The sequence below is a fragment of the Schistocerca piceifrons genome, chromosome X (assembly GCF_021461385.2).
Source record: "Schistocerca piceifrons isolate TAMUIC-IGC-003096 chromosome X, iqSchPice1.1, whole genome shotgun sequence".
NCBI lineage: Eukaryota > Metazoa > Arthropoda > Insecta > Orthoptera > Acrididae > Schistocerca > Schistocerca piceifrons.
This window is the reverse complement of record NC_060149.1, coordinates 756,073,323-756,101,289: the sequence shown is the minus strand read 5'-3', so window position 1 is coordinate 756,101,289 and position 27,967 is coordinate 756,073,323. Positions and strand designations below refer to the sequence as shown.

The 27,967-nt window shown below is 44.5% G+C and overlaps 1 protein-coding gene across 4 annotated transcripts in view; it reads right to left on the bottom strand.

The window, feature by feature from the left end:
* Positions 1-27,967, bottom strand: part of LOC124721230 (retinol dehydrogenase 13-like) — a 218,733-nt gene that overhangs the window by 98,339 nt on the left and 92,427 nt on the right. The window lies entirely within an intron of this gene.

Sequence of the window (27,967 nt, the reverse complement as noted above, 5' to 3'; positions counted from 1 at the left end):
TTTCGATTGGCGACAAGTCTGGTGATCTTACGGGCCAGGGAAAAAGGCTGACGTCCTGTGACACCAAGAAGGGCCGTGTTTGTACAGCAATATGTGGTCGTGCATTGTCTTGCTGAAAAAGGCGTCTGGGGTGTTGTGCAGAAAGGGAATGGCTACGTGTCACAGGATGTCATTAACGTAGGGCACACTGGTCACAGCACCCTGGACACGCACCAACTGTGATTTGTGGGTGTACCCAATAGCAGCCCATACCATAAGGCCTCGAGTTGGCGCTGTTGACGCTGAAAAGACGAGTCTATCCTTGGCTCGAGGTGGTGCAGTTTGGACAAAATTTGTCATTCCTGCGGTTCCTGTACGAGGTGCATTCAAGTTCTAAGGGCTCCGATTTTTTTTCTAATTAACTACTCACCCGAAATCGATGAAACTGGCGTTACCTCTCGACGTAATCGCCCTGCAGACGTACACATTTTTCACAACGTTGACGCCATGATTCCATTGCAGCGGCGAAGGCTTCTTTAGGAGTCTGTTTCGACCACTGGAAAATCGCTGAGGCAATAGCCGCACGGCTGGTGAATGTGCAGCCACGGAGAGTGTCTTTCATTGTTGGAAAAGCCAAAAGTCACTAGGAGCCAGGTCAGGTGAGTAGGGAGCATGAGGAATCACTTCAAAGTTGTTATCACGAAGAAACTGTTGCGTAACGTTAGCTCGATGTGCGGGTGTGTTGTCTTGGTGAAACAGCACACGCACAGCCCTTCCCGGACGTTTTAGTTGCAGTGCAGGAAGGAATTTGTTCTTCAATACATTTTCGTAGGATGCACCTGTTACCGTAGTGCCCTTTGGAACGCAATGGGTAAGGATTACACCCTCGCTGTCCCAGAACATGGACACCATCATTTTTTCAGCACTGGCGGTTACCCGAAATTTTTTTGGTGGGGGCGAATCTGTGTGCTTCCATTGAGCTGACTGGCGCTTTGTTTCTGGATTGAAAAATGGTATCCACGTCTCATCCATTGTCACAATCGACAAAAAGAAAGTCCCATTCATGCTGTCGTTGTGCGTCAACACTGCTTGGCAACATGTCACATGGACAGCCATGTGGTCGTCTGTCACCATTCGTGGCACCCACCTGGATGACACTTTTCGCATTTTCAGGTCGTCATGCAGGATTGTGTGCACAGAACCCACAGAAATGCCGACTCTGGAGGCGATCTGTTCAATAGTCATTCGGCGATCCCCCAAAACAATTCTCTCCACTTTCTCTATCATGTCATCTGACCGGCTTGTGCGAGCCCGAGGTTGTTTTGGTTTGTTGTCACACGATGTTCTGCCTTCACTAAACTGTCGCACTCACGAACGCACTTTCGACACATCCATAACTCCATCATCACATGTCTCCTTCAACTGTCGGTGAATTTCAATTGGTTTCACACCACGCAAATTCAGAAAACGAATGATTGCAGGCTGTTCAAGTAAGGAAAACGTCGCCATTTTAAGCATTTAAAACAGTTCTCAGTCTCGCCGCTGGTGGTAAAGTTCCATGTGCCGTACGGTGCTGCCATCTCTGGGACGTATTGACAATGAACGCGGCCTCATTTTAAAACAATGCGCATGTTTCTATCTCTTTCCAGTCCGGAGGAAAAAAATCGGAAGCCTTAGAACTTGAATGCACCTCATAAAAGGGAGGAAAATATATTACCACTCTTGTTGATTGGTTCTAGCCGTGTAACCTGTAAAAGAGAAAGACACACTCTGGTGGGGGATTAGTAAAACTTCATCCCTCAGCAGGTCAGGCCAACGTGTGGTTGGCCTGTGATGGTGTTGTTGCCCCAGTCCACGGATGAGCCGGTTGTGGGAGTGTCCCGCTTTCTCGTAGAACTTCCTGGCGATGGCGCGAAGCCTGTCTCGGAGAGGCAGGATCCCGGTGTCCTCGTGGAGTTGGCGCGTCGAGAAGCGCCTCGGAAGATGCATAGCAGTCTTCAGGGCGCGGTTCTGTATCCGCTGCTGAGTCTCAATGTGAGCATCTGCGGCTTTCCCACAGACCACGGCCGTATACTCTAACAGTGGGCGAACCAATGTTAGGTACAGCGTAATGCCATGTTGCGGTGGCAATGACGACTGCGGATTTAGCAGAGGATACAGGGCACGAAGGCGTCCAATTGCTCTCCCTTTCACATCACGGATGTGATGCTTCCAGGTGAGCCTGCGGTCTAGGGTAACCCCTAGGTATTTCGCCGTCCCACTCCATGGGATAGGTACTCCCAAGTTTTCGACTGGCGTAAGCCCTGGCGGCAGAAGTCTTCGGGTGAAGACGACTGCCTGGCTCTTCATGGCGTTGAATTTCAGCCGCCACTTTGTTGCCCACGAGCCCAAGGCGTCGCACCCGCGTTGGAGGCGGTTTCTCAGCACTTGGGCGTTGATGCTGCGAGTGAACAGGGCTGTATCATCAGCGTACTGCGTCAGTTCGACTCCTGCCACTTTCGGGGCGTCGGCAGTGTAGAGGGAGCACAGCGAGGGGCCGAGGACCGACCCCTGCGGCACCCCTGCACGTATCTCCGGTCTGTGGACGTACCGTCGTCAGCCCTCACGCGGAAGTTTCGTTCAGACAGGTACGACCACAGTAGCGTCATGTGGGTCGTCGGTATCCCTTTTCAGAGTTGGCGCTGTATGTCTTGGGTGAATACTGTGATGACGCTCCCCTGTCTGCGGCTAACCAAAATGTGGCGATCATTTTCAAACAAACAGAACCTGGATTCGTCCGAAAACACTATCTGAAGCCACTCCTGTCCACATTGACGTCGTTCCACGCACCACTGCCATCTATCACGTTTTTGCACATTCTTCAAAGGTAGGTGACGAAGTGGACGACGCGCACGTAACTCGTACCGTCATAAACGGCGTCGGACTGTCGCTCTTGATGGTATACGATGTGTTACACTGTTGTGCCAGAACCGAGGAGGACTTAGATCTGTCCTGCAATACCATTAGGATAAGATGTCGATCTTCTCGGGGCAGGTGGGGGGGGGGGGGTCTGGGCTGTGCGACCTTACGTATCTCGTCGTGTTCTACCGCCTTCTGTGAACCATTCTGCACACTCCCGTTGCACTTCCAAAACACGAGCAGTAATTTTCCGGGTGTATTCATCACATTCTCTCATGCCAATAATGCGACCCGTTTCAAACTTACTGAACGTGCATACGTCTCCGAGGCATCCTGCACGTCTGCTCAAGTCGCACTGATCCATTACCTTCGGTTCATAGCGACAACGAGAGCTGCAGGCACATTTTACCGTTGGGTGGTACTGCGCCGCGATATCGATGTTGACCTTGAACCCGCGGGCCGACATGGACCAAATGCTAATCATTTCTGTAGAACATAGTAATGCACATGTGCTGTGAATATGAACGTCCTATCTCTAGTCATTCAGGTGTTCTATTTTTTCTGAACATGAGTATTTTAGATATGTAGCGCAAGAAATCGCATTCTGTTATACACGTTGTCTTTAACCTTACTGTGCCCAGCGTCTTGTCTTTCAATTTCATTGCACCTGCCGGCCGTTGTGGCGGAGCGGTTCTAAGCGCGTCAGTCCGGAACCGCACTGCTGCTACGGTCGCAGGTTCGAATCCTGCCTCGGGAAAGGATGTGTGTGATGTCGTTAGGTTAGTTAGGTTTAAGTAGTTCTAAGTCTAGGGGACTGATGACCTCAGATGTTAAGTACCATAGTGCTCAGAGCCATTCGCCATCATTGCACCTGTAATATGAAGTAATTCAAAAAACGCTTTTGTAGGTTACGATTTTCTTCCACCGATCCCATAAGTTACAGAGTAATATCAGAATTTTTCTCTCTACATCGGAGTGTTTAACAATGTGAAACTTCCTGGATGGTTAAAACTTGAGTGCTGGACAAGGACTCGAACCTGAAATTTTTCACTTTCGGCGGCAAATGCTCTATCGGCTGAGTTACCCAAGCACGACTCAGCACCTGTCCTCGCAGCTTTACTTGTGTCGATACATCATCTACTACTTTCTAAAGTCAAAAATGGTTCAAATGGTTCTGAGCACTATGGGACTGAACATCTATGGTCATCAGTCCCCTAGAACTTAGAACTACTCAAACCTAACTAACCTAAGGACATCACACATCACCGAGTCATCACGAGGCAGAGAAAATCCCTGACCCCGCCGGGAATCGAACCCGGGAACCCGGGCGCGAGAAGCGAGAACGCTACCGCACGACCACGAGCTGCGGACTTTCTAAAGTCCACAGAGGTTCTCCTACGACAGTTGCAGGACTAGGAAGAATGTATATTGCGGAGATATGGCTTAGCTACAGCCTGGCGCAGGTTTCCCGAATGAATTTTTCACTCTGTGTGCGGTGGAATGAAAGTTCCAGGAGGATTGAAACTATGTTCCCCACAGGGAATCAAACGTGGAACCCTTGCCAAGACAAAAGAAAAGCGTCTTTCAAAAGATTAGACTGCACGCCACGTAACTTGGCGGGTGGCCAGAGACTTCGGCACAGCCAGCTGTTAGTAGTGGTGGGGGAGCCACGTGTTGCAATGTCGCCAGACCGCGCGAGCTGCTTTCCGTTTGGCACTCGCCTACTGCACTCAGCCCAACGAAGTTACGTACCCGTACAAGAAGGATGACAAGCGCAATGATTTACGCCTTTGTGAGGAAGGTCACATTATAATACTGTGTGCCTGTTAAATATGGGGCTGTATAAAAACTGTAACGTAGAAAAACAACAACGCATGCTAATAATATGAACAGTGACAACAATAACAGACAGATCGGCTTTATTTGTCGTTTCCGTCGATCAGTGCAAGAAAATACAATGATGAATAATTGGAAAAAGTAGCGACGTATTTATCTTTCCCGTTAACACTAAGAAAATCCGCACATTCTGTGATGTCTTATAAAATAAAATTTAAAAAAGAGAAGAAAAGAAACGTAGCAAAAAATGTATATTTATTGTCACGTTCTGGACCAGCAGTGACATCCTTAAACGATTTTTATAATACTCAAACTACGTAAACCTAACTAACCTAAGGACATCACACACATCCATGCCCGAGGCAGGATTCGAACCTGTGATTACTGGGAAAAACTGCGATGCATTTACGAGCATTTATCTCTCTCTTCCGAACCCAAAGATCACGTTTCCTTTGTTATGGCTTAAAAACTATAGTCTCAATTATCTATTTTTTCGTGGGAAATATTTGCACGTATGAAATTTATACATGCCATTTTTAGATGATTTATGCAAATGTAAGTTCTCGGGGACTGATGACCATAGATGTTAAGTCCCATAGTGCTCAGAGCCATTTGAACCATATGCAAATGTCTGAGCGATCTAGATGTACAGTATCTTTTCGGATTACAGCTGAAAGAATCTTACTTCAGAAAATAAAAAAAGTCTGACACACACTAAAAATCATTATTAAAAACTGCGTTTTCTGTTTGTAGACACCTCACTCATAACAAATAGAATATAACTTTTGTCGATATTGTTTCCATTGTACATAGTTTTTACCATAACATAAAACAGGTTTCCACTCGCTGTTTGTTCAGGCTAATCTTGGCGAAAGCAAGATAATCTTTCCAACAAAAATTTTCGAAGAAGATATTAGACTATTTAATCACTGCTATAACTGACGTCTCATGTGGAATGAACGAATGACTAATTTTTCAAAAGTGAAGACAGAATTCTGACTAGCACAAATACGAAAGAAATTTTACATGTTTTTACGGATAGCAGTCAAACTTTAAATGGAGTTCAAAAGAAAATCGACGAGTGTAACTGTTGAAGGCCGAAGACAAGCTTAAAAGAAATGGTTTAAATGGCTTTAAGCACTATGGAGCTTAACATCTGAGGTCATCAGTCACCTAGACTTAGAACTACGTAAACCTAACTAACCTAAGGACATCACACACATCCATGCCCGAGCCAGGATTCGAACCTGCGACCGTAGCAGCCGCGTGGTTCCGGCCTGAAGCGCCTAGAATCGCTAGGCAACAGCGGCCGGCAGAATTCTGTTATTGTCGTGGAAAATGCAAGTGTGCACTCTGTGCAAGTGAATATGGCTCCTACTTCAAATACCAGAAAGGATGAAATTATTTTATGGTTGTCATCTAATGGAATTCCTCACACTGCGCCGTAAACCAGGGCAGAGCCAATGATCAACAATTTTTCTCAGTGTATCGAAATAAGTTTTCAGAATCTGTTAGCAGCAATCTCAAATTACTCCTTAAATGAACCTACTGACGTCTACAAAAAAATTCCATATAGTACACATCAACCAGAAATAATGATAAAACAGTATTCGATTGCGGTATTAGTGGTAAACTTCTGCACGCTGTCACACCGTTTGAATATCTGGTGGTAGTTACAGGAGGCGATATGAAATGAAACAAACACACAAAATCAGTAGCGGGGAAGGCAAATGGAAGATTTAGATTGTAAGTAGGCTGTTTATGTTTTCTGTATGTAAGTAGGCTGTTTATGTTTTCTCTATGTAAGTAGGCTGTTTATGTTTTCTTATTGGCAACGTTACGTAGCGCTCAATATGAAAATCACTGGCTGTGCTGTGTGCAGTCTGTGGCTAGTTTGCATTGTTGTCTGCCATTGTAGTGTTGGGCAGCGGCAGCTGGCTGTGAACAGCGCGTAACGTTGCGCAGTTGGAGGTGAGCCGCCAGCAGTGGTGGATGTGGGGAGAGAGATGGCGGAGGTTTGCAGTTTGTCATGAACTGATATATATATATTATGATTTGTGATGATATTAAGGTAAATACATTGTTTGCTCTCTATTAATATCTTTCATTTGCTAACTACCCCTATCAGTAGTTAGTGCCTTCAGTAGTTTGAATCTTTTATTTAGCTGGCAGTAGTGGCGCTCGCTGTATTGCAGTAGCTTGAGCAGCGAAGATTTTTGTGAGGTAAGTGATTTGTGAAAGGTATAGTTTAATGTTTGTCAGGGCCATTCTTTAGTAGGGAGTTTTGAAAGTCAGATTGCGTTGCGCTAAAAATATTGTGTGTCAGTTTAAGCACAGTCCTGTAAAATTGTTGAAAGGGGACGTTTCATATGTCGACCCTTAGCCTAGGATACCTCACTGGAATCTTCTGATTTTTTTCTTGTAGTTTGTGTATTTAGTGTAGCTTTTGTTTATTGCTAGCGCGTAATTGTAGAGAGAATCTCCTTTGTAGTTGTAGCCTTTCATTGTTGTACAGTAAAACAGTTGTGGCATGCATATAGATTTGCACCAAGTATTTCGCAGCTGTAATTAACAAGATATTATTTTCAGTGTTATGTTAATGTGTTCTCTTATTTTTGCTCTTCAAATTGTGTTTTTCTGTGTTGTCGTGTGAAATATTGTGACAATAATGGCGTGTGAAAAACGTAATACTAGGCTCCAAAGTAAACTGAGAAATGACAGTGAAGACGAAAGCAGTGTGTTAGCGCCACCGAGTAGTGAATTAACTGATGTTCAAAGTAGTAATTTGGTAATTGTGAATAGGGAAATGGAGCGGGCGGCAAACAATGGCATGGACAGTGAAACAATTAGTGAAGAGGGAAGCATTATCGATCGATCGGTCGGCAACAGCTCGCCTCAGGAATCCGAAATGACAGGACACAATTTCGCAAATACTGTAGATTCAGGTTTTGGGTCATCACCGTTTTCTCAAATAAGTCAAGACACATTTTCTGCTTGTCAAAATGTGAATGTTGCCGGTGCAAATGCACTGCCGAAAAGCGTAGAGAAACAGATTCCAGACACTAATACATTATTATTGCAATTAATGCAACAAATGGAACAAAATCAGAGACAAACACAGCAAAAGCTTCAAAAGTTAGACACACTGGAACAAAATCAGAGACAAACACAGCAACAGCTTCAAAAGTTAGACTCATTGGAACAAACTCTTGAACAAACGCGTGAAGATTTAACTGCTGAGTTACATAACATTGAATCGAAATGTCAGAAAGTGTGTAATGACGTAAAAACACAAATTTGTGAGCATTTTCAACCTATTTTTTCGCGGCATGAAAATGCATTACAGAATCACGAAGCAGCCATAAAAGAACTGCAAACTATTGTTCATGAAAATCACAACACCTTGCAAGCTAAAATTGACGCAGTTGCATCTACCGATTCGGTTACGCAACTTGCAAAAAGTCAAGAAAACTTAAAAGACACAGTAGATACGATTTCAACACAAATGGACACTCTGAAACTTGGTTCAGAAAAACACGCTGAGGAAATAAGTACACTATCAGAGAAAGTAGCCGAACTTTCGGATCAATTCACTAACTTATCTACAAAGGTAGATGATGATCTGAATGACACAAGACCCGTAGCCTTCACTGACACAGAAGAGTATGAACAAATTAGGAAATTCAAACAAAATCAGAATCGAATTAATACACAACACCAAAGAGAAATCCGGGAAGTACAAGATCAGCTGACACAGGTAATACAAGAATTACGTATTTCAGAGAACACTCGCGCTCCAACACGGGAAGAGGGACTTAGAAACACGGAAAAGCTGCAAAATAATAACACAGGGCATTTCGGAAGTAATGAAAGAAATTGGGAATGTGCACCGAATTTTGAGATGGAACGGCCGACACGACCTAACAATGACCGATATGCGACTCGCCGACATGATGATTTTGACTATAAGCTGTTCATTACTACACGTAAATTCAAAACGTTTAAGAATTCTGCCAACGACATTCATCCACAAGCATGGCTCCATCAATTCTCTCATTGTTTTCCTCCCAACTGGTCGTTGGAACACAGATTAGAATTTATGTGTGGCTACTTAGAGAATGAACCAGCTGTAAGAATGCGATCGGTAATTCACGATTGCCACAGTGAAGGAGAGTTTTACCATGCCTTCCTCTCAGCATATTGGTCTCAAGCTACACAAGACCGTGTAAAACATAGCATCATGATGATGAAACACTTTGAACAATCTGAATTTTCCAGTCTTGTCAAATATTTTGAAGACATGTTGCATAAGAATCAATATCTTTCAAACCCATACAGCCCCTCAGAACTCATCCGCATTTGCTTACTCAAATTGCCTGAACATTTACGACATATTATTTTAGCAGGACGTTGCAAAGATGACATTGAAGCATTTCAGGGTCTGTTACAAGAATTGGAAATTGACACTGACAATCGGGGAACGCGGAAACAGGAGCACAACAATTACAGGTCACATCTGTCACAATTCCACGATGAAAGAAATAATAACTGGACACGACAAGGCTATTCTCACAACACATATCGTGACCAAAACAGACACCACCCGTATGACAACCGTTGGCAGAGTAGTAATAATTACAGGGAAAGATCACCTCTCCGTGGTAATGACTATCAGAGAGACAATCAGAGAAACAGACAATATGGGAACCAAAACAATTATTATCAAGGGAGACAGAATAACTTTAGACGCAACGGTCCAGCGCGCAGTTACGATTCAGGGAGAAATTCTCCACCACTTAACCGACAAGAAAGAAACTACAGGAGCTATCGACATGACGACAGACGATATGATCGTAACGACAGACCTGAATTGCATCAGAACTGGCGGGATTCAAACAGAGCAGGGCCCTCTCGTCACGGTGAATTTGTAGAAGTTAGGTCTCCAAATCCCAATAACGACGCGCGCCAACAAAGGAACAGACAATGACTCGCACAGCAGGCAGCCGCGTGCGCCCGCTGGCTCCGAGAAAAATAACATAAGACGCTAACCTTGAGAAATATCCCAGTATTCTTTACCGACGTATACCGCACGATAACTGGGTTGATGTTGAAACTCTGAGTACTATGAAGAGTAAAAGATTGTACCACATTTCAAATGTAAAACCGTTTATTGAAAGATAATCTGCTTTTTAACTTTGTCATTGCCATAAAACTTTTCGCTTTACATTACTAGTATGCTTGTCAGACTTAGAATCTGTTAACATGCAACGATGTTTGAAGTTAAATATCCAATCAAGAACCAAGATAACTTATTAAAACAGAAATTACGAATGCATTGTTATAGTGAACAGACGACACAGTGTTGTATTTGTACATTCTTGCTTGTTAGTTGCACGATTACGTAACGACTATCAGGGTTACATACTTAGGACACATACTGGTACTGCTAATGAGATTTTAATGCAACATTTTGGTTTACTTGAAAATACATTCTGGGTTTAAAGTACTTTCTGTGAGATACCAGAGGACACAGTGGTTAGTTTATGTGACAGCTACACGATTTTTATCACGACGCTACTAATGAGTGACAATTTACAATGTTACTTTTGCGGTGTATCTGTTTTATATCTGCACAGTTTTCTGAATTCTTCTAGGAAGAAAAACATGTTTTAGTAGTAACTTTTGTGGTATAGCAACAATGAGACAGCCTTTTTCGTGGCATAACAATACGTTACTGTACAGTACTTTCCTCATCACGGCAATAAGCGTAATAACTAAGATATCTATACGTAAAGCATTTCACTTTTGTGTATCATGAGGTAAGTACATTGACTTTAGCAGAACTTTGCTTACAGAGGACGATAACTACGACAGTTCCACAGAATTATCTTACAACAAGATGCACATTTAGCGCTACAGGACACGCATTTCAGTGATCAATTTTATACTTAAAACATTTAATTTCAAAGATTTTTTAATTACAAAGAAAGTTTTCCGTGATACATTTCATTCCATTGCTGTAATTTGTAACACCTGAGGGTATAATTACGTTTATCCTCAGGGGGGTACATGCTTACTTTGTGTACCATGTGTTTGGCAAGCACAAGGAACCCTAGCTAATATGGTATTTGCTTATACAACTTTACACGTCGGTACCATATTTCTCTAACACAGAATTACACAGCTATCTGATTATTTGACAGAGAAACAAACATTCTTTTTACTACGTCAGTGACAGATGTTTACGCAATTACAGTTGGATAACTTCACACTTATGAAACTGTATTTTGTCTGTACTTTGTAAACTGTTCATATTTTTTCGGATTCATTGTGATACTATGAGAGCTTTGAGATATTTGGTATGGATTCATGATTTTTAAAGTACGTTTGAGGCAGCTGACACTTTTGACATGAGCAGAGAATTTTTTTAGGCTTGGAAATTATTGGAGGAAGTTACGACGATTTTGAGATTTGACTGAAGTGTTATGATGTTATTATTACGACGACGATATGTATTATGTTGTTGAGGAATGTTTATTATGCTACGTATTTCTCATGATGAAATATTGAAGAAGTGTCGACGAATATGTATATGTGTAATAAGGTAAGGAATAAGGAGTAGGGGTTAGGGACTCTGATTTATGAAAAGGTTGTTGGAAACCAAGAATCGTACTTTAAGAGTTATGAAATGTGTGTGTATATGCATGAATGTATCACAATGCCACTGAAAATTTTTTTGGACACTGTTATATTTATAGGGTTTTGTTTCTACAGATTTGCAACGCTAATTCTTGACCTGTGAAATATTTTTATATGAGACTACCACGGTAGCAGAATCTCCTGTCGTAAATATTTCCGTACGAAAGTTAAGTGACCACCTGCACGTAATGCGTCGCGGGCACCCAGCTGTGTCAGACGCCTGGAGAAAAAGCCATTATTGCGAGCCCTTTTCAGCGGCACAGGTAGCACAAAAAAAAAGGGGAGGCCATTATCCTTGGAAATATTCTTACATCTGCAAACCTGATAATGACAAGTGTCTTTCTACGAGAATTGAGAGCTACTGACTTACGAAATGCCACATAGCTATTGAATGATGTTTTTATGCTTTGGTTTGCGTAATTGCTTATTTCATTTGATATCTGGTTTCCAGCTGTGTTGCAGCATTGCTTTTATAAAATGAAATGCATTTGCTAATGTGAACACTTTCTGTCAACAGATCTATTAAATAATTATTTTATGATCCACATTCTTTAAAAAAGGAGCACTTGGACAGGAAAGAACAATAAGAAGGAACTAGTAACTGCATTCATAATTTTCTTTTCAAGTAATTGGTAACTTTTTGGTAGAATAACTTCTTGTGGTGCACCACTTTAATTACATAGACATTAAGATGTGAATATACATTTCCCTTATCTGCATTGTTGTTTAGTGTAATATTTTTTCTGCTTGCGCTATGTCATGTTTAGGTATAAGTTGCTGCTGTTTGCCAGGCATAGTGTTATTGAATTTGACTTTTGCTCATTTATGCTGCTAGCTTTGCCAATTTGCATTTTTTTGCATTGCTGTTTGTGTTGATTTGTTATGTGATGCTGCATTGCCTCGTCCCTTAGTTTAGCATCTGAGCTCAGTAGATTTAAGTTAGCTTAAGAGGGGGTAGCCTCTAAGAGAATGAGTTGCGATGAATTGGAAGAAATGCATTGAGAAAACAGGTTTAGGTAGGATTTTCTTGAAAATAAATGTTGAGGTAAGAAATGTGTGAACATATAAATACAGAAAGCATGCTTAGATAGAATTTTTTTTGGTGGAAACAGAGGATGAAATAAGAGGAAAGATATATGAAGTTTTGGGTTGGACTGCAGTACCAAATGTTACACTGAAAACGAACCCTGTCCTTTCCTATTGGTGTTATCCCACTATGTGTTTGTGTACCCTTGAGTATTTGTTTTCTTCCTGTCTCTGTGTACTGTTTCATAGAATTTTTTTCTCTTCTAATACTAAGCTATATTCACTATGAGGAGGAATACTGTTATCCTCAAATATAAGTTGCATTAATAATATGTTATTTTCTTTGTAAAGTTGTTTACAATTCTGTTCTGTTTCAATGTTCATGTGTGAAATTAATGTTTCGAAAACTATTCTCATTATTTTATGTATGTACTTATGTCACTATTTTTGTAACACTCATGTATATGTTTATTTCTATTCTTTTGTAACGCCTGTTTTACTACAAATGTTATCTGTATTGTTATGTTTTTAATGATGTATTTTGTACCTTTGTAATTGTATTCTTATGTTATAAAATTGTAATTGTCACCAGTTCATGACATTATTAACTTGTTAGTTACATTTCACTGCACACGTTTCTGTTGGTCATAGTATGTGGACAATATATGAGAAGTAGGGACTGTTAGTGTTTGCACGTGTGTTAATAACTCAGCAAGGGACTGGATAACAGCATTGCTGGTTCTAAGGACAATTTCAAAAACTTTGTGAGTGCACAAGTGGTGGTTTATGGACTTGCTATATTCTCTGCAAGAATCTTCGATGGTGATTATGCACCTGCACAGTCGCAACGGATGGCTGCTGGCCGTCTCTACCAGGACTACAGTGGGTCTGCACCTCTGGTGGCCCACCAATACCATTATCTCTACAAGGACTACAGTGGGTCTGCATCTATGATGACCTACCAACGCCATTATTTCTACAAGGACTGCAGTGGGTCTGCACCTCTGGTGGCCCACCAATACCACAATCTCTACCAGGACTCCAGTGGGTCTGCTCTGTGATGACCTACCTAACAATATTCTTCAAAACGTCGAATGAACTCTGCTGTGGGTTTGCTCTGTTGTGGCCCATTACCTGTCAGCATGTCAAGAGGCAGCACTGTCTTTCCGTTGGAAGGACAACACTACTTCTTCAAGACTGCATGGAAATCCACTACTTCTGTGTGCATTGTCTTTTACTGCTCAGACTTTGAGAAAAGAAACGGCAGTTTCACTGTGATGAATGATCAAGACTGTCTTTATAGACTGTGAGAAAATTTTAGCTTTTGACCAACATTGTATCAATAAGTGTGTGCATTTTATATCTTTGTTACTGTAATTGTGAAAAATTTTTGTCAAATCTGTATTGGCCAGTGCCCAACACCATTTGTAAAAATTTTTTGTGGGTAGCATGGGGGCTATGTAAGTAGGCTGTTTATGTTTTCTGTATGTAAGTAGGCTGTTTATGTTTTCTCTATGTAAGTAGGCTGTTTATGTTTTCTTATTGGCAACGTTACGTAGCGCTCAATATGAAAATCACTGGCTGTGCTGTGTGCAGTCTGTGGCTAGTTTGCATTGTTGTCTGCCATTGTAGTGTTGGGCAGCGGCAGCTGGCTGTGAACAGCGCGTAACGTTGCGCAGTTGGAGGTGAGCCGCCAGCAGTGGTGGATGTGGGGAGAGAGATGGCGGAGGTTTGCAGTTTGTCATGAACTGATATATATATATTATGATTTGTGATGATATTAAGGTAAATACATTGTTTGCTCTCTATTAATATCTTTCATTTGCTAACTACCCCTATCAGTAGTTAGTGCCTTCAGTAGTTTGAATCTTTTATTTAGCTGGCAGTAGTGGCGCTCGCTGTATTGCAGTAGCTTGAGCAGCGAAGATTTTTGTGAGGTAAGTGATTTGTGAAAGGTATAGTTTAATGTTTGTCAGGGCCATTCTTTAGTAGGGAGTTTTGAAAGTCAGATTGCGTTGCGCTAAAAATATTGTGTGTCAGTTTAAGGACAGTCATGTATAATTGTGCTAAGGGGACGTTTCAAGATATCTTGGGAGAATGGTGGGAACGTACTGAGTACCTGCAGCACTCTCTTCGAACTTATTCCTGATACTGTTCAGATGCTTGACAGCCTTGCCAAGAACAGGTCTGTGTGACTGATAAACAGGCAAATATGGTTTTAACTGGCTGCCTTAGTTCCAACAAAAGCGTTGCTGTAATTCCCAGGTGCATAACTATAGTTCTTCCAGGGATTGCTACTTTTACGTCCAGGAATCACCACTGTACAATAAATGTGTGAGTGTACATTTGTGTGTAGATATAGCTACTGTACAAAGCCAGCCAGCTCTTCATAGAAAAACCACAATGGAAGCTGCAAAGGGCACGTAAATTTCGACGTCTTTACATCTCAGTCTCTTTCCTACAACTTATTTAGCTACTTTCACAAATCATGTATAATGCGGGGGAGCGGGGGGGGGGACTCGCGTAGGTTTTGAGCAGGTTGTTATAGGGATGCCACTGTACTAAGTCACATCGACTTAGGCAAAACAGTGTCGAGAGAATAACGTGTTTCGAAAATACACTGAAGGAAAAAAATCGTGGCACCAAATAATAATTAATGTAGAGGAATGAAATTTCGAGAAGTCATTTTTCTAGGTAACTTATTTAAGTGACTAACATTGCAAGATCACAGGTTAAAGTAAGCGCCAGATAAGTCATTGCAACAGTGAAATTCTGGTGCATTAGTAACCGGTCTAACAGCCACAATGTTGAATGCAAGCATGCAAACATGCATGCATTGTGTTGCACGGTTTGTGGGATGAGTTCCATGCCTGTTGCATTTGGTCGGTCGATACAGGGACGATTAAATGCTGTTTGTGAATGACGCAGGAGTTGTCGTCTGATGAAGTATGGTGTGCGCTCGATTGGAGACACATGGTGATCGAGCAGGCCAAGGCAACATGCCGACACTCTGTAGAACCTATTGGGCTACAGCAGCGCAATGAGGGCAAACGTTGTCCTGTTGGAAAATACCCCCTGGAACGCTGTTTATGAATGGCAGCACAACAAATCGAATCACCAGAATGGCATACAATTCGCAGTCAGGGTGCGTGGGATAACCACGAGAGTGCTCCTGCTGTTATACGAAATCGCATCCCAGACCATAACTCCAGGCGTCGGTCCAGTGTGTTTAGCACGCAGTCAGGATTTTGGAGCATATACTGTACTCGAACATTATGAATCACCTTGAAGAAAATGACTTATTGATACATAACCAACATGGATTCGGAAAATACCGTTCTTGTGCAACGTACTTTATTCCCATTAAGTAATAAGTGCTGTCGACAACGGATCTCAGATCGATTCCATATTCCTAGATTTCCAGACGGTTTTTGATACCGTTCCTCACAAGTGACTATTAATCAAATTGTGTGCATGTGGAGTATCGTCTCAGTTGTGTGATTGGACTCGTGATTTCCTCTCAGATAGGTCACAGTTCGTAGTGGTAGACGGTAAATCATCGAGTAGAACTGAAGTGATATCCGGCGTTCCGCAAGGTAGTGTCATAGGCGCTCTGCTGTTCCTGATTTGCATAAATGATCTAGGTGATAATCTGAGCAGCCCCCTTATATTGTTTACAGATGACGCTGTAATTAACCGTCTAGTAAAATCATCAGACGATCAATTCCAATTACAAAATGATCCAGAGAGAATTTCTGTATGGTGCGAAAAGTGGCAATTGGCACTAAACAAAGAAAAGTGTGTGGTCATCCACATGGGTACTAAAAGAAATACGATAAATTTTAGGTACACGATAAATCGCACAATTCTAAGGGCTGTCAATTCGACTAAATACCTAGGAATTACAATTACGAGCAACTTAAATTGGAAAGACAATATAGATAATATTGTGGGGAAGGCGAAACAAAGATTGCGCTTTGTTGGCAGAACACTTAGAATATGCGACAAACCTACTAAAGAGACAGCCTACATTACACTTGTTCGTCCTCTGCTGGAATATTGCTGCGCGGATAGGATCCTTACCAGGTAGGATTGACGGAGCACATCGAAAAAGTGCAAAGAAGGGCAGCTCGTTTCGTGTTATCGCGCAATAGGGGTGACAGTGTCACTGATATGATACGCGAGTTGGGGTGGCAGTCACTAAAACAAAGGCGGTTGTCTTTGCGGCGAGATCTACTTAGGAAATTTCAATCACCAACTTTCTCTTCCGAAAGCGAAAATATTTTGTTGACACCCGCCTACGTAGGGAGAAATGATCATCATAATACACTGCTGGAAATGGAAAAGAGAACACATTGACACCGGTGTGTCAGACCCACCATACTTGCTCCGGACACTGCGAGAGGGCTGTACAAGCAATGATCACACGCACGGCACAGCGGACACACCAGGAACCGCGGTGTTGGCCGTCGAATGGCGCTAGCTGCGCAGCATTTGTGCACCGCCGCCGTCAGTGTCAGCCAGTTTGCCGTGGCATACGGAGCTCCATCGCAGTCTTTAACACTGGTAGCATGCCGCGACAGCGTGGACATGAACCGTATGTGCAGTTGACGGACTTTGAGCGAGGGCGTATAGTGGGCATGCGGGAGGCCGGGTGGACGTACCGCCGAATTGCTCAACACGTGGGGCGTGAGGTCTCCACAGTACATCGATGTTGTCGCCAGTGGTCGGCGGAAGGTGCACGTGCCCGTCGACCTGGGACCGGACCGCAGCGATGCACGGATGCACGCCAAGACCGTAGGATCCTACGCAGTGCCGTAGGGGACCGCACCGCCACTTCCCAGCAAATTAGGGACACTGTTGCTCCTGGGGTATCGGCGAGGACCATTCGCAACAGTCTCCATGAAGCTGGGCTACGGTCCCGCACACCGTTAGGCCGTCTTCCGCTCACGCCCCAACATCGTGCAGCCCGCCTCCAGTGGTGTCGCGACAGGCGTGAATGGAGGGACGAATGGAGACCTGTCGTCTTCAGCGATGAGAGTCGCTTCTACCTTGGTGCCAATGATGGTCGTATGCGTGTTTGGCGCCGTGCAGGTGAGCGCCACAATCAGGACTGCATACGACCGAGGCACACAGGGCCAACACCCGGCATCATGGTGTGGGGAGCGATCTCCTACACTGGCCGTACACCACTGGTGATCGTCGAGGGGACACTGAATAGTGCACGGTACATCCAAACCGTCATCGAACCCATCGTTCTACCATTCCTAGACCGGCAAGGGAACGTGCTGTTCCAACAGGACAATGCACGTCCGCATGTATCCCGTGCCACCCAACGTGCTCTAGAAGGTGTAAGTCAACTACCCTGGCCACAAGATCTCCGGATCTGTCCCCCATTGAGCATGTTTGGGACTGGATGAAGCGTCGTCTCACGCGGTCTGCACGTCCAGCACGAACGCTGGTCCAACTGAGGCGCCAGGTGGAAATGGCATGGCAAGCCGTTCCACAGGACTACATCCAGCATCTCTACGATCGTCTCCATGGGAGAATAGCAGCCTGCATTGCTGCGAAAGGTGGATATACACTGTACTAGTGCCGACATTGTGCATGCTCTGTTGCCTGTGTCTATGTGCCTGTGGTTCTGTCAGTGTGATGATGTGATGTATCTGACCCCAGGAATGTGTCAATAAAGTTTCCCCTTCCTGGGACAATGAATTCACGGTGTTCTTATTTCAATTTCCAGGAGTGTACAATAAGAGAAATCAGAGCTCGAACGGAAAGAATTAGGTGTTCCTTTTTCCCACGCGCCATGCGAGAGTGGAATGGTAGAGAAGTAATATGAAGATGGTTCGATGAACCCTCTGCTAGGCACTTAAGTGTGAATTGCAGAGTAACCATGTAGATGTAGAGGTTTGTTGCAGGCTCCGAGCTGGCCTCCTCCTAACCAACACTGGCCTTAGGCAGTACTAGCTTTCATCAGAAAACACAAGAGACCTCCACTCTACACTCCACTAAGCTCTCGCTGGACACCAGTGAAGTCGCAAATGGCGGTGGTTTGGGGTCAGTGGAATGAACGTTATAAGGCTTCTGGCTAGGAGCTGTCCTTGAAGTAACCGATTTGTAACAGTTCGTTGTGTCACTTTGGTGCCAACTGCTGCCACGTGGTCACCCGGAGACCCGTATTCTTGCGACCGAATATTCTCGTAACGGCCGCTGCCAGCAATCATGTACAGATGCTACATTCATGTCAAGTCTTTCGGCAGTATCGCAGAAGGAACATCGAGCTTCTCGTAACCCTATCACACGACTTGGTTCAAACTCAGAGAGGTGTTGATAATGACGTCTTTGTCACCATAAAAACATTCTTTACTAACATTAACTTATCACGTCCAATCTCGAAGGTAATTAACGATCACGACCGTTACAGCGTATATTTAAGGCAAACATGATTTGCAGCCTCATTGTGGCGCTACTAGCGCCACTCTTATGCGACTGGCGCGAAATGCGAATAGACGTCATCTTTCAGATGTAGAAACACGCTTACGAACTTTCGTTTATGTCGCATAAGTCCTTCTTGGTGTTCCAGTTTTTTTCTATGTCAGTGTATTAAATCAGATGTAGGGTTGGGAAATTAATTTAAAGGGAAAATTCTGAGAGAATGTCGTGCAGCTGCAAAGGAAACCGGGAATAATACTCTCGTGTGGCCAGTTCACGAGTAGGAATACGCAATTTGTATTATCATCCAGTCCAGTTGAAGGAGGAGTATCTGTGCGGGAGTCTTACGAGGATACTCGCGGTTCTTTGGGGGGGGGGGGGGGGGGGAGGGTGGTCTTTTCTCGAAACTGTATTTGGCTAGTTTGAAGGACTAATACACTGCCGAAAATTATGGTTTAACCCGTTGTAGGATATGAGCTCTTTAGAGACACAGCACAAGCTCGTATATGATTAGGACGGAGAAGGAAGTGGATGGTGGCCGTTTCAAAGGAACCGTACCGGTATTAGCCTCATTCGAGCTAAGGCTTCCTAAAGCTGTATAGTCGGACGTGGATTTTCCCTTCCTGCTCCTGAGAGAATGAAAAGAGACGACGAGGTTGTTACAGATTCTGTGATGGGAGATATAAATCGGACATATGTTTTTCAGTGAATCATGTAGATATTTGCATTAAGAGATTTAGGAAAATTTAAATCTGGATGGTAGATCGAGGTATTTTAACCCTTCTCCTCCCAATGGAGAATCCGTCGAGCCATTTCACTCGTTCTGAGCTATATAGCTATTCCTCTCCCTGCATCACACATCTCGTGATAACACCACACCAGCAAGGAAAGCGAGACAAGGTCGCATATGGAGACATTCGCACAACTTTTTTTCGAATTCTCCGTTCGTGACTGGAAGAGGGCAAGAGTGTAGGAGATGATTTCTGTTATAAATTTTATTAGGATTGTGAAATATGCTAGGTCTACACTGACTGGAATACTCTCTTTCACATTCTGAAGATGGCAGGGGTAAAACACAGCGAGCAAAGGCTACATACAATTTTTACAGAAACTAGACGCCAGTTATAAGAGTCGAGGGGCATGAAAGGGAAGCAGTGGTTGGGAAGGGAGTGAGACAGGGTTGTAGCCTATCCCCGATGTCTTTCAATCTGTATGTTGAGCAAGCAGTAAAGTAAATTAAAACCCATGGAGAAGAAATAAAAACTCAGGTTCGCCGATGACATTGTAATTCTGTCAGAGACAGCAAAGGACTTGCACGAGCAGTTGAACGGAATGGACAGTGTCTTGAAAGAAGGGTATAAGAAGAACATCAACAAAAGCAAAACGAGGATAATGGAATGTAGTCGAATTAAGTCGGGTGATGCTGAGGGAATTGGATTAGGAAATGAGACACTTGAAGTAGTAAAGGTGTTTTGCTATTTGGGGAGCAAAATAACTGATGATGGTCGAAGTAGAGAAGATATAAAATGTGGACTGGAAATGACAAGGAAAGCGTTTCTGAAGAAGAGAAATTTGTTAACATCGAGTATAGATTTAAGTGTCAGGAAGTCGTTTCTGAAACTATTTGTATGGAGTGTACCCATGTATGGAAGTGAAACGTGGTCGATAAATAGTTTAGACAAGAAGAGAATAGAAGCCTTCGAAATGTGGTGCTACAGAAGAATGCTAAAGATTACATGGGTAGATCACATAACTAATGAGGAGGTTTTGAATAGAATTGGGGAGAAGAGAAATTTGTGGCATAACTTGACTAGAAAAAGGGATCGGTTGGTAGGACATATTCTGAGGCATCAAGGGATCACCAATTTAGTATTGGATGGCAGCATGGAGGGTAAAAATCGTAGAGGGAGACCAAGAGATGAATACACTAAACAGATTAAGAAGGATGTAGGTTGCAGTAGGTACTGAGAGATGAAGAAGCTTGCAAAGCATAGAGTAGCATGGAGAGCTGCATCAAATCAGTCTCTGGGCTGAAGACCACAACAGCAACAACACTGAGGTGACAAAAGTCATGGTATAGCGGTGTGCACTTATACAGATGGTGATAGTATCCCGTACACAAAACATAAAAGGGCAGCACATTGGCGAGCTGTCATTTGTACTCATATTCTCCATATGCAAAGGTTTCCGAAGCGATAATGGGCGCAGGAAGGGCGTTAACAGACTTTGAACGCGAAATGGTATTTCGAGCTAGACGCATGGCACGTTCTATTTCGGAAATCGTTAGGAAATTCATTATTTCGAGGTCCACAGTGTCAAGAGTGTGTCGAGAATACCAAATTTCAGTCATAACCTCTCACTGCGAACAACGCATCGGCCGAAGGCCTTCACTTAACGACCGAGACCAGCGACGTCTGTGTAGAATTGTCAGTGCTAAGAGACCTGCAAAACTGCGCGAAAAACCGCAGAAATCAATGTGAGACGCACGACGAATGTATCCATTAGGACAGTGTGTCGAAATTTGGCGTTAATGGGCTATGGCAGCAGACGACCGACGCGAATGCCTTTGGTAACAGCATGACATCGCCTGCAACACCGATATTGGACTTGTGGCCATATCGGTTGGACCCTAGACAACTGGAAAACAGTGGTCTGGTCAGATGAGTCCCGACTGTAGTTCGTAAGAGCTGATGGTAGAGTTCGAATGTGGCGCAGACCCCACCAAGCCAACCCCCTAGTTTGTCAACAATTCACTGTGCAAGCTGGTGGTGGCTCCATAATGGTGTGGGTTATTTTTACATGGAATGGTCTGTGTCCTCTGCTCCAACTGAACCTATCATTGACTGGCCTGTTATTTTAGCTACATGGATGCCATCTGCAATCATTCATTGACTTCATTTTTATGGATGACAATGCGCCATGTCACTGAGCCACAGTTGTTAGCGATTGGTTTGAAGAACACTTCCGACAATTCGAGCGAATTATTTGGCCACCGAGGTCGCCCGTCATGAATCCCAGCGAACATTTATGGAACATAATCAAGAGGTCAGTTCGTGCACAAATCCTGTGTCGGCAACACTTTCACTCTTATGGACGGATGCAGAGGCAGCATGGTTCTTTATTTCTGTTGGGAACTTCCAAAGACTTGTTGAGTCCGTGCCACATCCAACTGCTGCGTTACGCCGGGCAAAAGAGGGTCCGACACGATGTTAGGAGGCATCCCATGACACCCAACACCTCAGTGTCATACCACCATAATAAACTGCTAGCCATTAACATTGGAACATCAAGAGGGATAATAATTAACGATTTTTTTCTTATTGTGTGTATACAGTATAGTAGTATAGCGGCGCTGCCTGGCGCAGGCCACGCAGTAATCACGCTAATGGCAGTGACCATCTGGTGCAGTATTTCACCATCGTGGCCCGTCGCCGTACATTGGTACAACAACTCGGTCAGCAGTCAGCGGTGTTATCAATCCAGCGCGTTGCTGCGTTGCAGCAGGTGAGCTACTTGGATGCCTGGATATTTGCATGTCAACACACCTGGCCCTGGCACGTATAAATTGCTGAATGCCCAAACGTCAGGAGGCATCGAATCTGTGACAGCTGTGGAGTTGGCTACCGCCACGTGGCCTGGTGCAATCACCATCGTCCATCAACCTATGGGTCCGTCAGCTGTATGGATCAGCATCAGCTCTGAAGGGCCAAGGGCCGAACTAGCTCCTTCCCACTCAGCAAGCGCAGGCAGCCGGATGCCGGGGCCTGGGTTCGTTCCCTGGATGCCACTGTCCTCACAGCAAGCCGCCGCCGGCCAGCCAGCAACTTTACAAGGCCACCATTGGAAACGTTCATTCAAATGATGTAAAATGTGATGTTATCCATAAAGGAACTAAAAGGAGAAGACTAACATTAATTGAAATTCTGGCCATTAATAAAGACCAATCAGAGAATTCTGACCTGGTCCTTAATGACCAAAGACAGTTCCATTACTCACTCTTATTAAAGTAGAAGCCAATTATTATTTCTCTCACCATTAGCTAATAATCTCCCTTTATTCCGTCTGTTCATCACATTCACCAGTTTGTCCATATGACATAGTAGCCTGTGCCATTGTTCACTTGTAGAACATTTCTGTTTCATAAACTCACGTCGTTTTAATATTTGAATATACTGTAATGTAAGATTTATTTGTTCAGTGTCTCTTTAGGCAGTACATCATGCTTGTGTTTTGGGTCGATATAGTCATAAAATGTCACATACCTTTGTACAGCATTATTTGTACAGCTATGAATTCTCGCTGAAGTTGTGTGGACTATCTGTTCAACATTAAGGTATCTGACGATGGTCTAAGAAGCCGAAAGCCGGATCATAAAGAACTAATAAATATTATTGTGGAACATTAATATGCTCTTTCTCTCTCTTTCCTAGCATTTAATCCCGACTAGCGGGGTCTGCTGGTTAACCGGATGTGGCATGTTAATTTGAAGTGGTGGCCAGATGCCCTTCTTGTCGCCACCCTGTGCCCCCCGGGAAGGAAATTGTGTACCCCAACTGTCTGCGTCTAGTGTAATCCGTGGAATAGTTTGAATGTCTTCAGATATCTGCGAGCAGTGTAACTCAGGCGGAACGTGGGGATCAGCCCGGTATTCTCCTAGCAGGATGTGGAAAACCGCCTAAAAACCGTATCCAGGCCGGCCGGCACACTGGCTCTCGTCGTTAATCCGCCAGGCGGATTCGATCTGGGGCCTGCTCGCCTACCTGAGTCCAGGTAGCAGCGTGTAAACGCTCTCTGCTACCCTGGTGGGTTGGAACATTAATATGCTGTATTCAAGTTATTAACATAAAGTATATATTTTTAGAATATGGAGGAATCGTAGAATTTCATTAAATAAAAGATATGGCACAGCCACGGACTTAATAAATCTGACATGTATCGGCTGTGCGAACCGGAGGTAGTCAGTCGTCTTGAGTACGTAATGATCCCCATAGCTTAACGTTAGGTCCTAGACCCATATGACGATGACGAACGCAGTCTGGCAACGTTTGTTTTCCTCGGAGCCACCACACATGGATACATCTACCGTAATGCTGTACGCTCAACTTGGACTCGTATGAAAAAAATACGTGCGGCACTCCCGTCTCCAGTGTTCTCGCTGAAGCAACCCTGTCGGTCAGTCGGTCTCTGATGCCACGTCAAGGGATGCCGCAACTATGGTCGCCCTGCTGCAGTTCTCGGTGCTCCAAACGTTGTCGCACTGTCCGTGTGGATACCTATGCTGCTGCAAACAGCCATCTGAGTGGCTCGAAGAGTGTGTTGTCCTCGCCGGCAAGTCTTCATCAGGGAGATGGGTATCGTCAGGAGTGCCACAGGGAAGTGTGATAGGACCGCTGTTATTTTCTGTGTACATAAATGATCTGTTGCATATCTATGTAAACGATTTAGGAGACAATCTGAGCAGCCGTCTTACGTTGTTTACGGATGATACTGTCGTTTACTGTCTAGTAAGTCATCATAAGTTATAAACAAATTGCGAAACAATTTTTCTTCTTTAGGGCCAGCAGTGTAGTATATGTCTGGTAACAGCATGATTGTTAGAGTAGATACACCAAACAGCTGCTTATAATAAGTAATCTTTAGTTACGGCAGGCTGTTTTGGCATAGTTGCCATTTTCAAGTACCTGCAATTGGTATCTGTTGTGTACATACACTCCTGGAAATTGAAATAAGAACACCGTGAATTCATTGTCCCAGGAAGGGGAAACTTTATTGACACATTCCTGGGGTCAGATACATCACATCATCACACTGACAGAACCACAGGCACATAGACACAGGCAACAGAGCATGCACAATGTCGGCACTAGTACAGTGTATATCCACCTTTCGCAGCAATGCAGGCTGCTATTCTCCCATGGAGACGATCGTAGAGATGCTGGATGTAGTCCTGTGGAACGGCTTGCCATGCCATTTCCACCTGGCGCCTCAGTTGGACCAGCGTTCGTGCTGGACGTGCAGACCGCGTGAGACGACGCTTCATCCAGTCCCAAACATGCTCAATGGGGGACAGATCCGGAGATCTTGTGGCCAGGGTAGTTGACTTACACCTTCTAGAGCACGTTGGGTGGCACGGGATACATGCGGACGTGCATTGTCCTGTTGGAACAGCAAGTTCCCTTGCCGGTCTAGGAATGGTAGAACGATGGGTTCGATGACGGTTTGGATGTACCGTGCACTATTCAGTGTCCCCTCGACGATCACCGGTGGTGTACGGCCAGTGTAGGAGATCTCTCCCCACACCATGATGCCGGGTGTTGGCCCTGTGTGCCTCGGTCGTATGCAGTCCTGATTGTGGCGCTCACCTGCACGGCGCCAAACACGCATGCGACCATCATTGGCACCAAGGCAGAAGCGACTCTCATCACTGAAGACGACAGGTCTCCATTCGTCCCTCCATTCACGCCTGTCGCGACACCACTGGAGGCGGGCTGCACGATGTTGGGGCGTGAGCGGAAGATGGCCTAACGGTGTGCGGGACCGTAGCCCAGCTTCATGGAGACGGTTGCGAATGGTCCTCGCCGATACCCCAGGAGCAACAGTGTCCCTAATTTGCTGGGAAGTGGCGGTGCGGTCCCCTACGGCACTGCGTAGGATCCTACGGTCTTGGCGTGCATCCGTGCGTCGCTGCGGTCCGGTCCCAGGTCGACGGGCACGTGCACCTTCCGCCGACCACTGGCGACAACACCGATGTACTGTGGAGACCTCACGCCCCACGTGTTGAGCAATTCGGCGGTATGTCCACCCGGCCTCCCGCATGCCCACTATACGCCCTCGCTCAAAGTCCGTCAACTGCACATACGGTTCACGTCCACGCTGTCGCGGCATGCTACCAGTGTTAAAGACTGCGATGGAGCTCCGTATGCCACGGCAAACTGGCTGACACTGACGGCGGCGGTGCACAAATGCTGCGCAGCTAGCGCCATTCGACGGCCAACACCGCGGTTCCTGGAGTGTCCGCTGTGCCGTGCGTGTGATCATTGCTTGTACAGCCCTCTCGCAGTGTCCGGAGCAAGTATGGTGGGTCTGACACACCGGTGTCAATGTGTTCTTTTTTCCATTTCCAGGAGTGTAGTTCCGCATAGTCAGCGCGAACACAACTTTCCCACTACAGCTCGCCCTGCTAAGCACAACAGCGCAGGCGCAGCGTTCGTCCGTCTCGGCACTACGAGTGTACAGACCTCCGATTAGTCAGTCTGCATTTGTCTGCACCAGGCTGTATGAGTTCTACATTTCTCTGTACCAGTCTATAGTCAAGTTTCAGTCTGCGCCTAATAAGGTTACCATACTCCTGTACATAGCCATGAAGATAAATGTATAGACACTTTTGTCAAGTATCAGAGATATATGTGAGAATAAGATTAACGAACCAATACCAAAGGAACTTCAGATTGTCAATTGTAAATAGCATCCAGAACCAAGTTAAGTAATTTTTATTCTTGTTATTATTTTAATAAATGTGTCTGAAAATTAATCAAGTACTGTTTAATGTTGGTTACCGTCAATCTGCTACTCTAAGCGTGCAAGTGGCATTTCTATTGTCTGACCTAACGGCAGAAGATAAACACACCACGATAAGACCACGAGACATATCGCTGACACTCGCCTACTTCGTTAAAGCGACAAGTCAAATAATCTGATGGTGTGTGTACCGAAGGCCTTACAGTACGCGCACCACAGCATCCATACCTATTCTCCCAAAAATTGTAATTACAAGTACTTGAAAATGGCGATTAAGCTGAAATAATCTGTCGTAAATAAAGATTACTACTATAAGCAGCTATTTGGTGTATTTATTCTGACAAATTGCGCAACGATTTACATAAGATACCTCAATGCCTAGGAATAGAAAATCTCCTGGGGAAGGCGAACCAAAGACTGCATTTTATCGGCAGAACACTTAAAAGATGCAACAGAGCTACTAAAGCGACTGCTTACACTACACTTGTCCATCCGCTCTTGGAGTACTGCTGTGTGGCTCTGAGCACTATGGGACTTAACTGCTGAGACCATCAGTCCCCTAGAACTTAGAACTACTTAAACCTAACTAACCTAAGGACAACACACACATCCATGCCCGAGGCAGGACTGGAACCTACGACCGCAGCGGTCCCGCGGTTCCAGACTGTAGCGCCTAGAACCGGCTGCCAACCCCGGGCGGCTGTGATTTGCAGAATATCCACGTAGATGTAGATGCTCTACATGGTAGAGTACTTGCTCGCGAAAGGCAAAGGTCCCGAGTTCGAGTCTCGGTCCGGCACACAGTTTTAATCTGCCAGGAAGTTTCTCACGCACTGTTCGGAAGTCACCGTGCCATCGAGGAATATCACACCGATTATTCCGTGACTGGACATTGCACACCACACCGTCACCCGTTGAGGGTGAAGATACTTCTTGATCGCGAAATACGGATTCTCAGTCCCTCAAATGCGCCAATTTTTCTTATTGACGAACTCATCCAAATGAAAGTAGGCTTCGTCGCTAAACCAAACCATATTCACGTCAAAATCCTGTTCGTCAATTCCGTGAACAAAACTGTTGGTGAAACACAGCCGCTGTTACATGGCCCTGGAACTTAATAGCAGATGGGTTCGAATTTTGTATGGGAAGAGATACAGATCTTCAACGACAAAAGAAAGTTCAAATGGGTGTGAAATCTTACGGGACTTAACTGCTAAGGTCATCAGTCCCTAAGCTTACACATTACTTAACCTAAATTATCCTAAGGACACACACAAACCCGTGCCCGAGGGAGGACTCGAACCTCCGCCGGGACCAGCCGCAGAGTTCACTTCAACGACAATTCGTCGCAGTGTCTCCCAGTTGATTCCCACCTGTTGTCCAGCTCGTCTGATCGATTTCCTGGGGCTGGTTTGAAACACAGCACGTGTCTTCTCGATATTTTTAGACGTTTTCATCCTTTTTGGAGGGCTGACATTGCCACCACTGTCATCACGAACACTACACGTTCTCTCAAACTTGCGAATCAAACTCTTGATTGTTAGCACACTTGGACCGGTTGTCTTCAGCTTGAACT